The sequence below is a fragment of the Psammomys obesus genome, unplaced genomic scaffold, assembly GCF_907164565.1.
Source record: "Psammomys obesus unplaced genomic scaffold, mPsaObe1.curated_primary_1811, whole genome shotgun sequence".
In the NCBI taxonomy this organism is placed as follows: domain Eukaryota; kingdom Metazoa; phylum Chordata; class Mammalia; order Rodentia; family Muridae; genus Psammomys; species Psammomys obesus.
In genome coordinates this window covers 11,311,095-11,322,550 of record NW_026596057.1, presented here as the reverse complement: position 1 = coordinate 11,322,550, position 11,456 = coordinate 11,311,095, and positions in this window count along the sequence as shown.

Genomic DNA, 11,456 nt, shown 5'->3' with positions numbered 1-11,456 from the left:
GTCACACACTGTTCTCTGACTTGCCTACCAGACAGGAAACCACCTCAAACCATGTCCTTGTGGTATTCCAGGACTCAGCTTTATTCACACAGATTAAACCAAGGTCAGACAAGTCCCATGTGCCCTCAACAGCCAATAAACCTCTTTTGAAACTATTGCTCTCTTCTTCATCACACAGAATGGACTCTTAATAATGATGGTTCTAGACTCTCTTATCATCTGGCCTCCACTGGAACATGAGATATACTTTCAGAAGTTTAGAGGACAGGAAGGGACAACAAGCTGTGATGCTTTCATCTTCCTCTACCCTGGATGGTGTCTCCAGCTCTTCTTAGGTGGCCTCTATATTTTCCATGTGTCTCCTGTGTCTGCAAAGTAGGAGCATCTCTGGACGTTGCCATACTTAAGGTTGTCTTACAACCCTTGCATTTTCTTTCCCATAGTCCCGCCTTTCTGGTTGCTGTCACATTTCAAACATCCTCTCTGAAATGACCTATGACCATTTCTGTTTCCTTTTCTGGGCCTTAACTATCACATATGTTATTGTAAGAATTATTTACATAGTATTTGACACATGACTTCTGAAAGTGCTTATGTTCTTGGAGGCTACCTTGAAGGTTGAGTTTTGATGACAAAAGAGTTTAAATTTACTTAAACTCTAAAACTCATTGCAGGAATAACAAAGAAGTTTTTAGTCCGGTGATGAATTTGATCAAGGGATTGATTGGGCCTCCTAATCAGTTTGCTTGAAGAGCATTCAGATTATGAGTATAAGTACCTGGTCAAGAAAAGTGAAATCATCGCTTCTCAGCCTTTTGGCTAAGATCAAGTGAAGAAAAGTGAAATTTACTTCTCCCTGAAAAGAGTATAGAGACTGTGACTCTCAAGACCTGTGATTACCTACCCTAATTACAGGAACAGAATAGGCAAAGAGTATGTAAAATAGTAAATACACATATTTGGTAAATCTCTCCCGACAAAGCTAAAGTAAACACAATTTCATTGTTCTTTGATAATGGAAATAGAATCAGAGCAAATAATTCACTTCTGAAATCTTTTGGTCTCGCTGGTACATGATGAAAGCCTCAGAATTCTACTTATGTGTTTTGAAATGTCACTTTCATTTCTAAAACTGAATGTTAAGGCATATAAAAGTAGGGTTTTACTATCATAAATATAACAAAACAAAGCATTTCAAAGCCTCCATTTTTGCTACTTGAGCAATACATCAGTTAAACTCAGACTTAGGTCTCAACAGTAAGAATTTGGTGTAAGGAACTGGTTAAAATATGAGAGACAGAGGAGCAAAGCAGGACTATGAGAGACAACGAGTAGTCATAGTAACTACAGGAAACAGCACTATCCATTAGGCTGGAAACCAAGGGAAGGTGTGTATATTTCAGAAATCAGAGCCCCTTAAGGAAGAAAAGACAATTCATTAGTGCTGAAACTACTCTCAAGAGTGATGAGGATGATTTATTAAGAACCCAGGTAACAGGGACTGAACATATCGCTGCTGCCATGTAAGGAGCCATTGGTGAGATAAGCTGACTGACAGGCCAGGTCAGTCAAATTCCCTCCTCTTCCTTCCAGTGTCCCCCTAGTGTACCCATTGAATAAAACCTAACCTGTGATTGACTATCAAAAAGGAATCAAAGCCTGCAGCTTTTCAGCAATGGCATTACGGAGTTTGAAAGAATGAATCAAGACACTATAGCTTACTAACTGCTATAAGCATCTTGAAGATTGCACGAGACAACACCTTTGAAGGTACTTGGTACAACGCTGGAAGCATGCCAAATGTTCAACAATGTTGGTGCTCTGGGGCCCCAGTCAGTGTTTTCTAGACTTCAAAGTGGTTCAAAATTTCCCGGGTGACTTCTTTTGACAACATGGTTGGGCAGCAAGAAAATATGTTCCAATTTCACATTATGTATCCTTTTTATGTGCCAAAGGTCCTGTTCCAATGTTGACATTGAGCTTCCTTGAAAGGAGTTTTAGCATGTTGCACAAAAGCATCTTTTAAAAAATTAATTTTTAAGATTATAATATAATTACATTTCCTCGGTTACTCCAACTTTCTGTTTACCCCACTCTGGCTCTTTCAATTTCATGACCTCTTTTTATTTAGCCATTGTTGCATGCGTTCATGCGTGTGTGGATGCGTGTGTGTGTGTGTGTGTGTGTGTGTGTATTATCTCTAAATACATAAAGCATCTTTTAGTCTTATGTTTAGATGTAGCTAGTATTATTTCATCACCTATCAATTTATCAGCACCACAGAAGCATTTTTCTCTTGTCTCATTCTTCCAACAACCCTACAAACATGTAACTACCACTGTCTATATTTTACATATGAGGACACTTAGAATTCATAAGTTACTTTTCCAATGCAAGAGGGCTGATAAGCATATCAGTCTGCAATGCTGCCATGAGTTCACACATACACATACTAGTGTGTGTGTATGCATGCATGTATGTATGTGTATATTCTTTCCTTCTATATGTGTTCTATGTGATGAGAAAGAACTAAACTGACAGTGAGATTTTATTGGACTGAGTCTTTTGTTTTTTGTTTGGTTTTGTTTAGGAAGGATGGGAGGAGACACACTACTTTACAAGCAGCAAAACTTGGAATCTTCCAAAAGAACCAAATGCAATAATCTTCATACCTTTATGACTTCCTGTTACCTCTAGGTCTTTATCCCCGTGCATTACTGCCATGGAAAAAGGACCAATAATGCAGCATTGTCAAGTTTCTTGGTAATAGGTATTTATTGAAAATAGGAAAGTCCAGAACTCCTCATGTCTCTGGTTTCACTGAGTTTGGACCTGTTCTGACTTGAGAGTCAAGGTACATCATCCAACATCTCTACTCTCCAGCCTGGCCATATTTGCACACAAACCAACCCAGCTGCTTGGAGATCTATACACCAATTGAGCAAAAACAATCTAGCACCCCCATTTTGATATCTTATATGTACATCATGAGGATCTTTGTCGATAGTCAGTTGCACTTCAGACCTCCAACCTTCCAAACAGTCTTACTTTGGGGCATTGGACAGGGAAAGATGCTTTAATCCCCATCCTGTCCCCTCTGTGTCCCTTGGCAACTAATAAGGAATTGGAGGACACCCACAACAGAGGTGTTGGTGATGGAGCTGACTGGAGTGAGGCAAAGAGGAGGGGACACGAAGAAAGGGTATTTGGTTGCTATGGGAAAGCAGCAAACACTTAGAGGAAGAGGGTGTGGCCCAGGATTTAATGAAGTGCCATTGGGTTTGATCAGCAACTGGAATGTCTGAGCTTAGCTGTACTCCTTCCCACAGAACTTGGGGCCAGGCCACGAAAAGTAACTGCCTGTACCTCTCTGGAATGCTCAGGATGAAGACAGGAGTGGAAAAGGCAAGCAGGCCTCCCAGGTGTGGATTTTCCTACTGGCGGCCACAGAAGGGAGACCTCCCCGAAGAAATCTGGAAAACTCTTCAAAGAGCTAAAAGAGACCCGATGGATAAATTATTTCTTTCCCCCAAACTCTGAATTTGATCTTTTTTGGAAAGTGAGGAGACACTTTGAAAGTCTTTTTCTGCAGAAGTCCACCTCTGTTGGTCTCTTTACTTCCTTCCCTCTGGAAGACTGTATTCCCACCACAGTGGGAATAGACCTGCCATCTCCAGATCCTCACAGTTTGATCAAAAAGAAGATGTGTATTAGCAACAAGAATGTAAATGGTTGAAATATCGATAAAAGAAATACTACAACTATAGTGTGGGACTAAGGCAGGTATGATATAGAGAACTTGAATTAAAGAATACAAGAAAGGTTCACAGTCAAGATAAAGTTAGGTATTGGAAGCCTGGTGGTCAGATAGAGCACCACTAAGGGAGGTGAATGGAAAACCTAAGGAGAACATAAAAGTTGACGTGTACGTATGTGCATATGTGTATGAGCCTACGAAAGTCTAATAGATGACCAGAATTTGACCTCACTTTCATTTCAGTTCTTGCCACCTCATTTCCTTCACTACACTCAACCCTTTTCTATTTGGCTTCATCTAACACTTGGCCTTAAGATCTTGCAAAAGCTATAGCATGAACGGAAACTAAAACTCAAAGTGACATTTTGAGTATATCTGAAATGCTCTTCTGATGGTGTAGGACACTTCCTTAAAACAAAGGACAGAGATTGCTTCTTTAATAAATATTAACAGGTATCTATTGTTAATAAATCTTTATTGAATTGCATCTGTAATAAGAGAAAGGATCTTATCAGACATTTTATGTGACAGATGCAATCAAGAGTTGTTTTTATACAACCCAGTTGAATGTTTACAACAGACCAACAAATTTCCACTCATTCCTCACTTGATCCATCAGCCCTAGACGAGTCAGTCACCCTGCTCAAGGCCACCCTGAGCTCAGAGGACAAACAAGGTCTTCATTACAAAGCCTGTACTCTATGAATGAGTACACTTGAATTCAGGATGTCTACTAAAGATTACTTTTAGGGAGTCAAGGACTAAAAAGTACAGATGCCTTGGCAACAGTGGGGACATTTATAACTAGAGAAATATCTGCTACTCTTTCTGCCCAAGCCATGTCCTTGCTTCTCTTCACTTTACAAGGTCAATTGTTTAACACTAAAAGTATCCATGAGCAAGGGTTGTTCATTAATGGATGTTGTCTAGGGAAAGTGACAGGGTAGGCTCTGGCACTGGAGTGCCCTTCTGAAATGCCTTGTCAATTACAATGTCTTCTTGACATAGTTTTTTATAAAAGTTGTTTCTCATTTGATTCTTGGAATTAAGATCACATTCTAATGATTTAATCTGGGACTTCAAACTGGAGCATCCCATAGATTTAGTTAAAATTAAACTTAAAACACAGCCCAAAATTCATAGAACACTTAATGGTGTACCAATTATATGTGTATTAAAGAAGCAAAGATAAGTCCAATTAGTTTATTAGAATAGCATACACTATAGGCAAAATAAAGTACATAGAAATTAAAAATCTAGCCACTCACTACTCCCACCATTCTGCTAGTGTGTTTCTTCTTGTACCATAAATATTTCTGTTAACCTACAATAATATACTCATGATAACCATGTGAGAAGCTGCCAGGCTGCTTCATAGACTGTAAATCCTGCCAGGTCAATGGTTGCTAATTCCTTTCCCAATGCCCTGTGCTACACACTTGCAGATGAGATGAACATGTATTTGTGTTACCTGGGCCAAAGCATGCTTGTCTCCATGTCACAACAAATGAAGAGCTGCAAAGGTATTCGAGTCACTGACCAATGAGTCATCTCCAGACTAAGCAGTTAAACTCCACAGTGTTCTATGTTAGCCTTATGCTAACATCATAGGTTGAGCTATTACATTTTATTATTTTTTTTTATTTATTGTTTATTACAGTTTATTTACTTTGTATCCCGGCTGTGTCCCCTTCTCTTGTCTCCTCCCCAATCCCATCCTCCCTCCCTTTTCTCCCTCATGATCATAGATGTGGGAGGTCCTCCTCCCTTTTTATCTGACCCTAGCCTATTAGGTGTCATCAGACTGGCTGCATTGCCTTCCTTTGTGACCTGGCAAGGCTGCACCCCCCAGGGAGAGGTGATCAGAGAGCTTGCCATTAAGTTCATGTAAGAGACAGTCCCTGTTCTCCTTTGAAGCAGAGGCTGAGACTCTTAGCCAAACTTTAGGCAGAGTGTATATAATTTTATGAAAGAAGGGGGATATAGAAAGACCTGGAGGGATAGGAGCTCCAAAGGAGACCAACAGAGCCATAAAAACAACAACAACAACAACAAAAACTGGGCCCTGGGGGCCCTGCAGAGACTGATATCCCAACCAAGGACCATGCATGAAAAGGACCACCCCTCATTTTACAGATGGGAGACTAAAGGAAAATCAGATGTGTGATTTGCATATTTGGAGTTGGAGTGAGAAGAACAGGGTAAATTTTAGCCATATGCATGACTCTCTCTTTAAGACAAGTTCAAGCAGGGCTGAAGATATGGTTCAGAGGTTAAGAGCACTGGCTGTTCCTTAAAGGCCCTGAGTTCAATTTCCAGCAACCACATGGTATCCCATAACCCGCTATAATGAGATCTGGTGCCCTCTTCTGGAGCGCAGGAATACGTGCAGGATTGGTAATGGATTCAGCACAGCTCATTATTCCACTGGGCAGAACAACACAGAAGGCAAATTAAGAGATTCTAAAATGAATGGGATAGTATTTCTATAGCTGTGGTGTAGAGGCGTGAGACACGTGGTACCTAATACTGCCTAGTCAAGGAGATGAATACATTTGGAAATGTATTGTTTGCTAACTGTATTGTTTGCTAACTGGTCTCTGATACTGGTTTGCCTTTTACTTGGATGGAGAGATTTATTTTTTAAATTCTCACAAAGATATCAAAAAGCTTAGTAGATCTCTAACTTCATCCGCATCAAAGAGTTCATAGTGGAGTACTGCAGAAAGCCAAGAACACATCTAAAAAGAAAATCAGTCAAACATACTTATTATTTAGAGAACTGGAAAGCACCATAAAAAACGAATACCTCATCAAATAGCAGTGTTCCCATTATTTTGTTGTTCTTCTCAATTGGCACACACTAGAGTCATGGGGGGCGGGGGGGAGAAGGAATCTCAACTGAGAAAATGCCTTCATCTGATTGGTCAGTAGGCAAAATGCTCCATAGGCCATTTTCTTGATTAATCATTGATGGTGGGGATTATTGTTCTTATTAATGTACCCAGGCAGATCCGGGTTGCATAAAACTACAAGCTGAGTATGCCATGGAGAGTGAGTCAGGTAAGCAGCATTTCATGGCCTTGCTTTAGTTGTCATTTCCAGAGTCCTCCCAAGTTCCTGCCCTTACTTCCTTTCATGAGACACTCAAAGCTTTAGGATGAAATAAACCCTCCCCTCCTCATGTCGCTTTTGGGTATGGTTTTGGATAATGACATGGAAAACAGACGATGGCAAGGAAGATGAGGCAAGGCTTCATGCAACAAGGCTTGTTGAGAAACAGCTGAGGAAGGAAACACAAGGAAATGAGTCCAGAACGGGAATGGCTGAGCGCTACAGTAGCAGGTCCAGACACTGACTGATGGAGCATCTGGTCAATGGAGTGGTAGAGTATTTGTTCAGAAGCAGTGAGTTCAGGGTCAAAGGTCATCTGTGAGTTAAGAGACTAATTTAACATTGCACATAGTCTGTAATTTAACATTACAGATAGTCTGTAAAGATGTAAAGGACTCTTTCCCTGAGCAAAAGTGACTCCATGGGACTGTATTTTAACGAAAATGATAATGTGGACTGGGTGTGCCTCACTTCTCTAACCTGTCTCCATCCCTCATTGTACTCCATCTGGCTGACTTCCATTTTCTTCTTCACACAGAGGAAGTGCTCTTTCACCCCGTGCCTGCTGTTTCCTGTGCTACTCTCATTGTCCCCCTAGTATTCACTTGGCTTGACCACTCATTCTTTTTACATCTTCAAATAGCCTTCATGTACCCTCCCTCTAGCCCTGGCACATTACCCTCGTGGCACACTTCACTGTCTTCATAGTGTTCTTCTTCTGAATGAAATGGCTGCTCTCCCACTGCTTCTGGACAAATACCCCATGGTTCTGCTCAGACCTCGTCAATGCCTGGAACTTGCACGGTAGTGCTCAGCCTATTCCCTCACCTTGACCTCCTTTCTCCTGCTTCCACACATTCATTCCCCAAGTGCATATCATAAGTCCCATTTCATGAAAACTCATTCCACTATTTGATGAAGTGTGTTGTTTCTATGATCCCTTCCTGGCCTCTCTGTAAATGATGCTCACTGTTTCCTTCAGCTGCTCGCTAAGCTCTTGACGACAGAAACATGATCCCTCAGTGTGTTCTTCCCTTCCTCACCAATTTATTCTAGTGCCCAGCACATCACGGGTGTTCAACAAAACACACTGAGTACAGCAATGATATTCCCAGCAACGTTATATGCACTGGTTCTCTTAAGCCAGGGAAAGCTATAATATGAAATACACAGCATTGGAAGACAGCAGGTGTCATAATACTAGACTGACTCAGAATGAGGTAGGAAAAACTGTGACGGGGATGTCAAAGTGAAGAGTAGGGTCTTTGGGGTTCCTTTCAGGTGTGAGAACCCATGAAATTGATCACTGCTTTAGGTATTTGGGTTCTAAGGAAATGGAGTATCCTACAAGAGCAGAGTTGGTCAATACACAGACTACTGAGTCGAGTTGTGGCTCTGCCAATGGCTAGTTGGGCATCCTTGGTCTATCTGAACCTATCTGAGTAAGTCTCATGTCTCAGTTATGTTAAGTGTTTTCATTACTCCCTTGGTGCCTCTGCCCCCCTTATCTAGTAAAAATTATATAAAGGTGTTATAGGAAGGATAGCTCAGCACAAGGCCTATGTTTGCTTTTCAGCTTATCATGGAGGCTTGTTGTAGTTGATTTATTACATTTCTCTCAAAACTATAACAATGTACTATATAATGCTATATATGTATACATATTACAACACACATATATATAGTGTTATATATAACATATTAAAAAACTTTCTATGTACAATGTACCCTTATATCAGCCATGTTTAAATCATGTTACATAATTTAAAAACTTCACACCCAGGGCCCAAGGTGTAACACAGTGTGATTAACAAGATGCCAGAACTACTAAAGTGAAACCTTTGTTTTGCTGGGATACTTGGTGATAGTTGGCTGGAGGTGAGAAATTAGCAGCGATTAAAAGAGGACGAGCATCACTAAGGTGAAATCTTCTGGGAAGTGTTTCCTGAGAGTCAGCACAGAGAAGTGGTGTTCCACTGGCAGCCACAGCTGTACCTTGTAATAGCTGTCAAACTTGTCCGTGTAACAGTCACCCAGGTGGCACTGGTTTTGAAGGCATGAAGGGCCATGGAGGGCAGCTGAGGCTTGGCACTGTGAGAGGCCAAGAGAGACCACTGGTGAAGGTGACAGTTGAAGACCCATGACCGAAGGGGTCATGCAGAGAAGTTGGGGCTTGGCACCATGAAGGGAGCCTACTAGAGACTATTGGTGAAAGTGCAGCCCCGTTGCAGTAAGGGAACCCAGCATGTTTGGAGATGCCCTAGGAGGGACACTGAGAGCAGCAGCCACAGTAGAGTGGAACCAGCTGGAGGTTAGAGGACAAGCTGTGTGTGTTGTAGAAGGTGGAGCTAGCTAGGGAAGTGACCTACGCCTGCTCCAGGAGATCCTGAGTGAATCCCAGACACTAAACATTGAGTTGTTAACATTTTTGGAGTTTGGTTTTGCTTTGATTTTCTTTTGACTGTGACTTAGTTCTTTACTCTTGAATTAGGAAAGCATTTAATTTATTAATTTATTTATTTTTATTTTGCAGAAGCCTTCAGTTGAGAGACTTAATTTTAAAAGACTTTGGATTTTAAAAGACATTTGCTACTTTAAAAGAGATTGAACTTTTAATGCATTTGAATTTGTAAAGGCTTTATGACTTTCCAAGTTATATTTTTAATGTAAAATCTTGAGGATGAATGAGAAAGAAAAAGTTGTGGCTTAATGGTGATGTATTTGTGTATCAACTTGACAAGAGGTTAATTGTTAATTAACAATTGTTAATTGTCAATTGTCAACTCGGCACATGCTAAAGTCATCTGAGAAGAGGGAACCTCAGTTTAAAAAATACTTCCATAAGATCAGGTTGTAGGCAAGCCTATTAGGCATTTAGTATGACCTGAAGAGGACGGAGCTCCACAACGACCAAATATATCTGGGCCCAGGGGTCTTTTTTGAGACTGTTTCTCCAACTAAGAACCATGCATAGATATAAGCTAGAACCGCTGCCCAGATGTAGCCCATGGCAGCTCCATATCCAAGTGGGTTCCCTACTTAGGGGAACAGAGACTGTCTCTGACATGAACTCAATTGCTGGCTCTTTGACCTTCCCTTTCCCGGAGGGAGGAGCAGCCTTGCTGGGCCACAGAGGAGGACATTGCAGCCAGTCCTGAAGATACCTGATAAGCTAGGGTCAGATGGAAGGGGAAGAGGACCTCCCCAATCAGTGGACGTAGAGAGGGGCAGAGAGGAGATGAGGGAGGGAGGGTGGGAAGGGAGAGAATGAAGGAGGGGGCTATAGCTGGGATAAAAGTGAATAAACTGTAACTAATAAAAAATAAAAATTCAATAAAATTTAAAATTTTTAATAAAAAATAAAAATTTAATAAAATAAAAAAATTTAAAAATTAGAGATATAGATGGGGGAGAGCCAAGCTCATTGTGGGTGGTACCATCCCTGGATTGGTGGTCCTGGGTTCTATAAGAAAGCAGGCTGAACACACTGTGGGGAGCAAGCCGTTTAGCAGCACTCCTCATGGCCTCTGTATCTGCTCCTTCCTCTAGGTACCAACCCTACTTGAATTCCTATCCTGAATTCAGTAATAGATTATACTGTGGACATGTAAGCCAAATAGAGCTTCCCCCCCACTTTCTTTTGCTCATGATGCTTCATCATTGCAATAGTAACCCTAACTAAGGCAAGTACTAGCAAAAATAAAACAAAACAGCATACATAGAATATATTTAAAAAGCAAATTGAGTGATACGTGTAACGTTATCCACTAGGTACATGTTTAGCTGCTCACATTTAAATAATTGGAATAAAGTAATGTACAGGGTTAATTTCTTCTCTCTCATTAGTCATATTTCATACACCACATAGCAAGATGTGTGTGGTGGCTGATACATTGAATAATGCGAACATAGAACATTGTTTAAGTCCACGTTAAACAGGGCTATGCTATAAAACAAATATATTAAGTGACCCAATCACTTGTCTCTTGAAGAAAATAACCAGTATTTTACCTAGCGAGTTTAATTTTCTAGGTAGGTTCCAATTGTGTTTTCAAATATGGTTTTACAGTTCCGAAGAATTGCCCTTTAGCCTCCCTCCTTCTTCTCAGAGCTGAGCTTTATCATGATTACCCTACAAATCCAAGGTGCTTCTCCCTGATCAGTGGGCTAGAACATCTCCTGGCCCAATTAACTTGGGAGCCTCCAAATGCTGTCTCCTACGCATATGACTAATGATGCCACATACCCCGAGCAGCCCTTTAAAATCAGACTCATGGAGTGCTTGAAGATTTGGAGGTCTTAAGAACTCACATAGAGCCAGTTTCCTGGGCTTCTATACATTCCAGCTTCTGAAACACTAGACTGCCCTCACCATCGCCAGCACACACACCTCAGTCCCTGCCTGCTTAACACTGAAAGTATTGGGCATCTAGGAGACTGATGCTCAGAACGTTGAGTCAGTAACTAGATGTTTATCTAGTGAGTGTTGCAGCCGGAATTCAGATTTCTGTTTGCCAGGCTTTTTCATCCTTGCAATTCAGTCTCTGGGCCATCAGAAAATCATTCTTGTCCCTGGCTTTTTCTA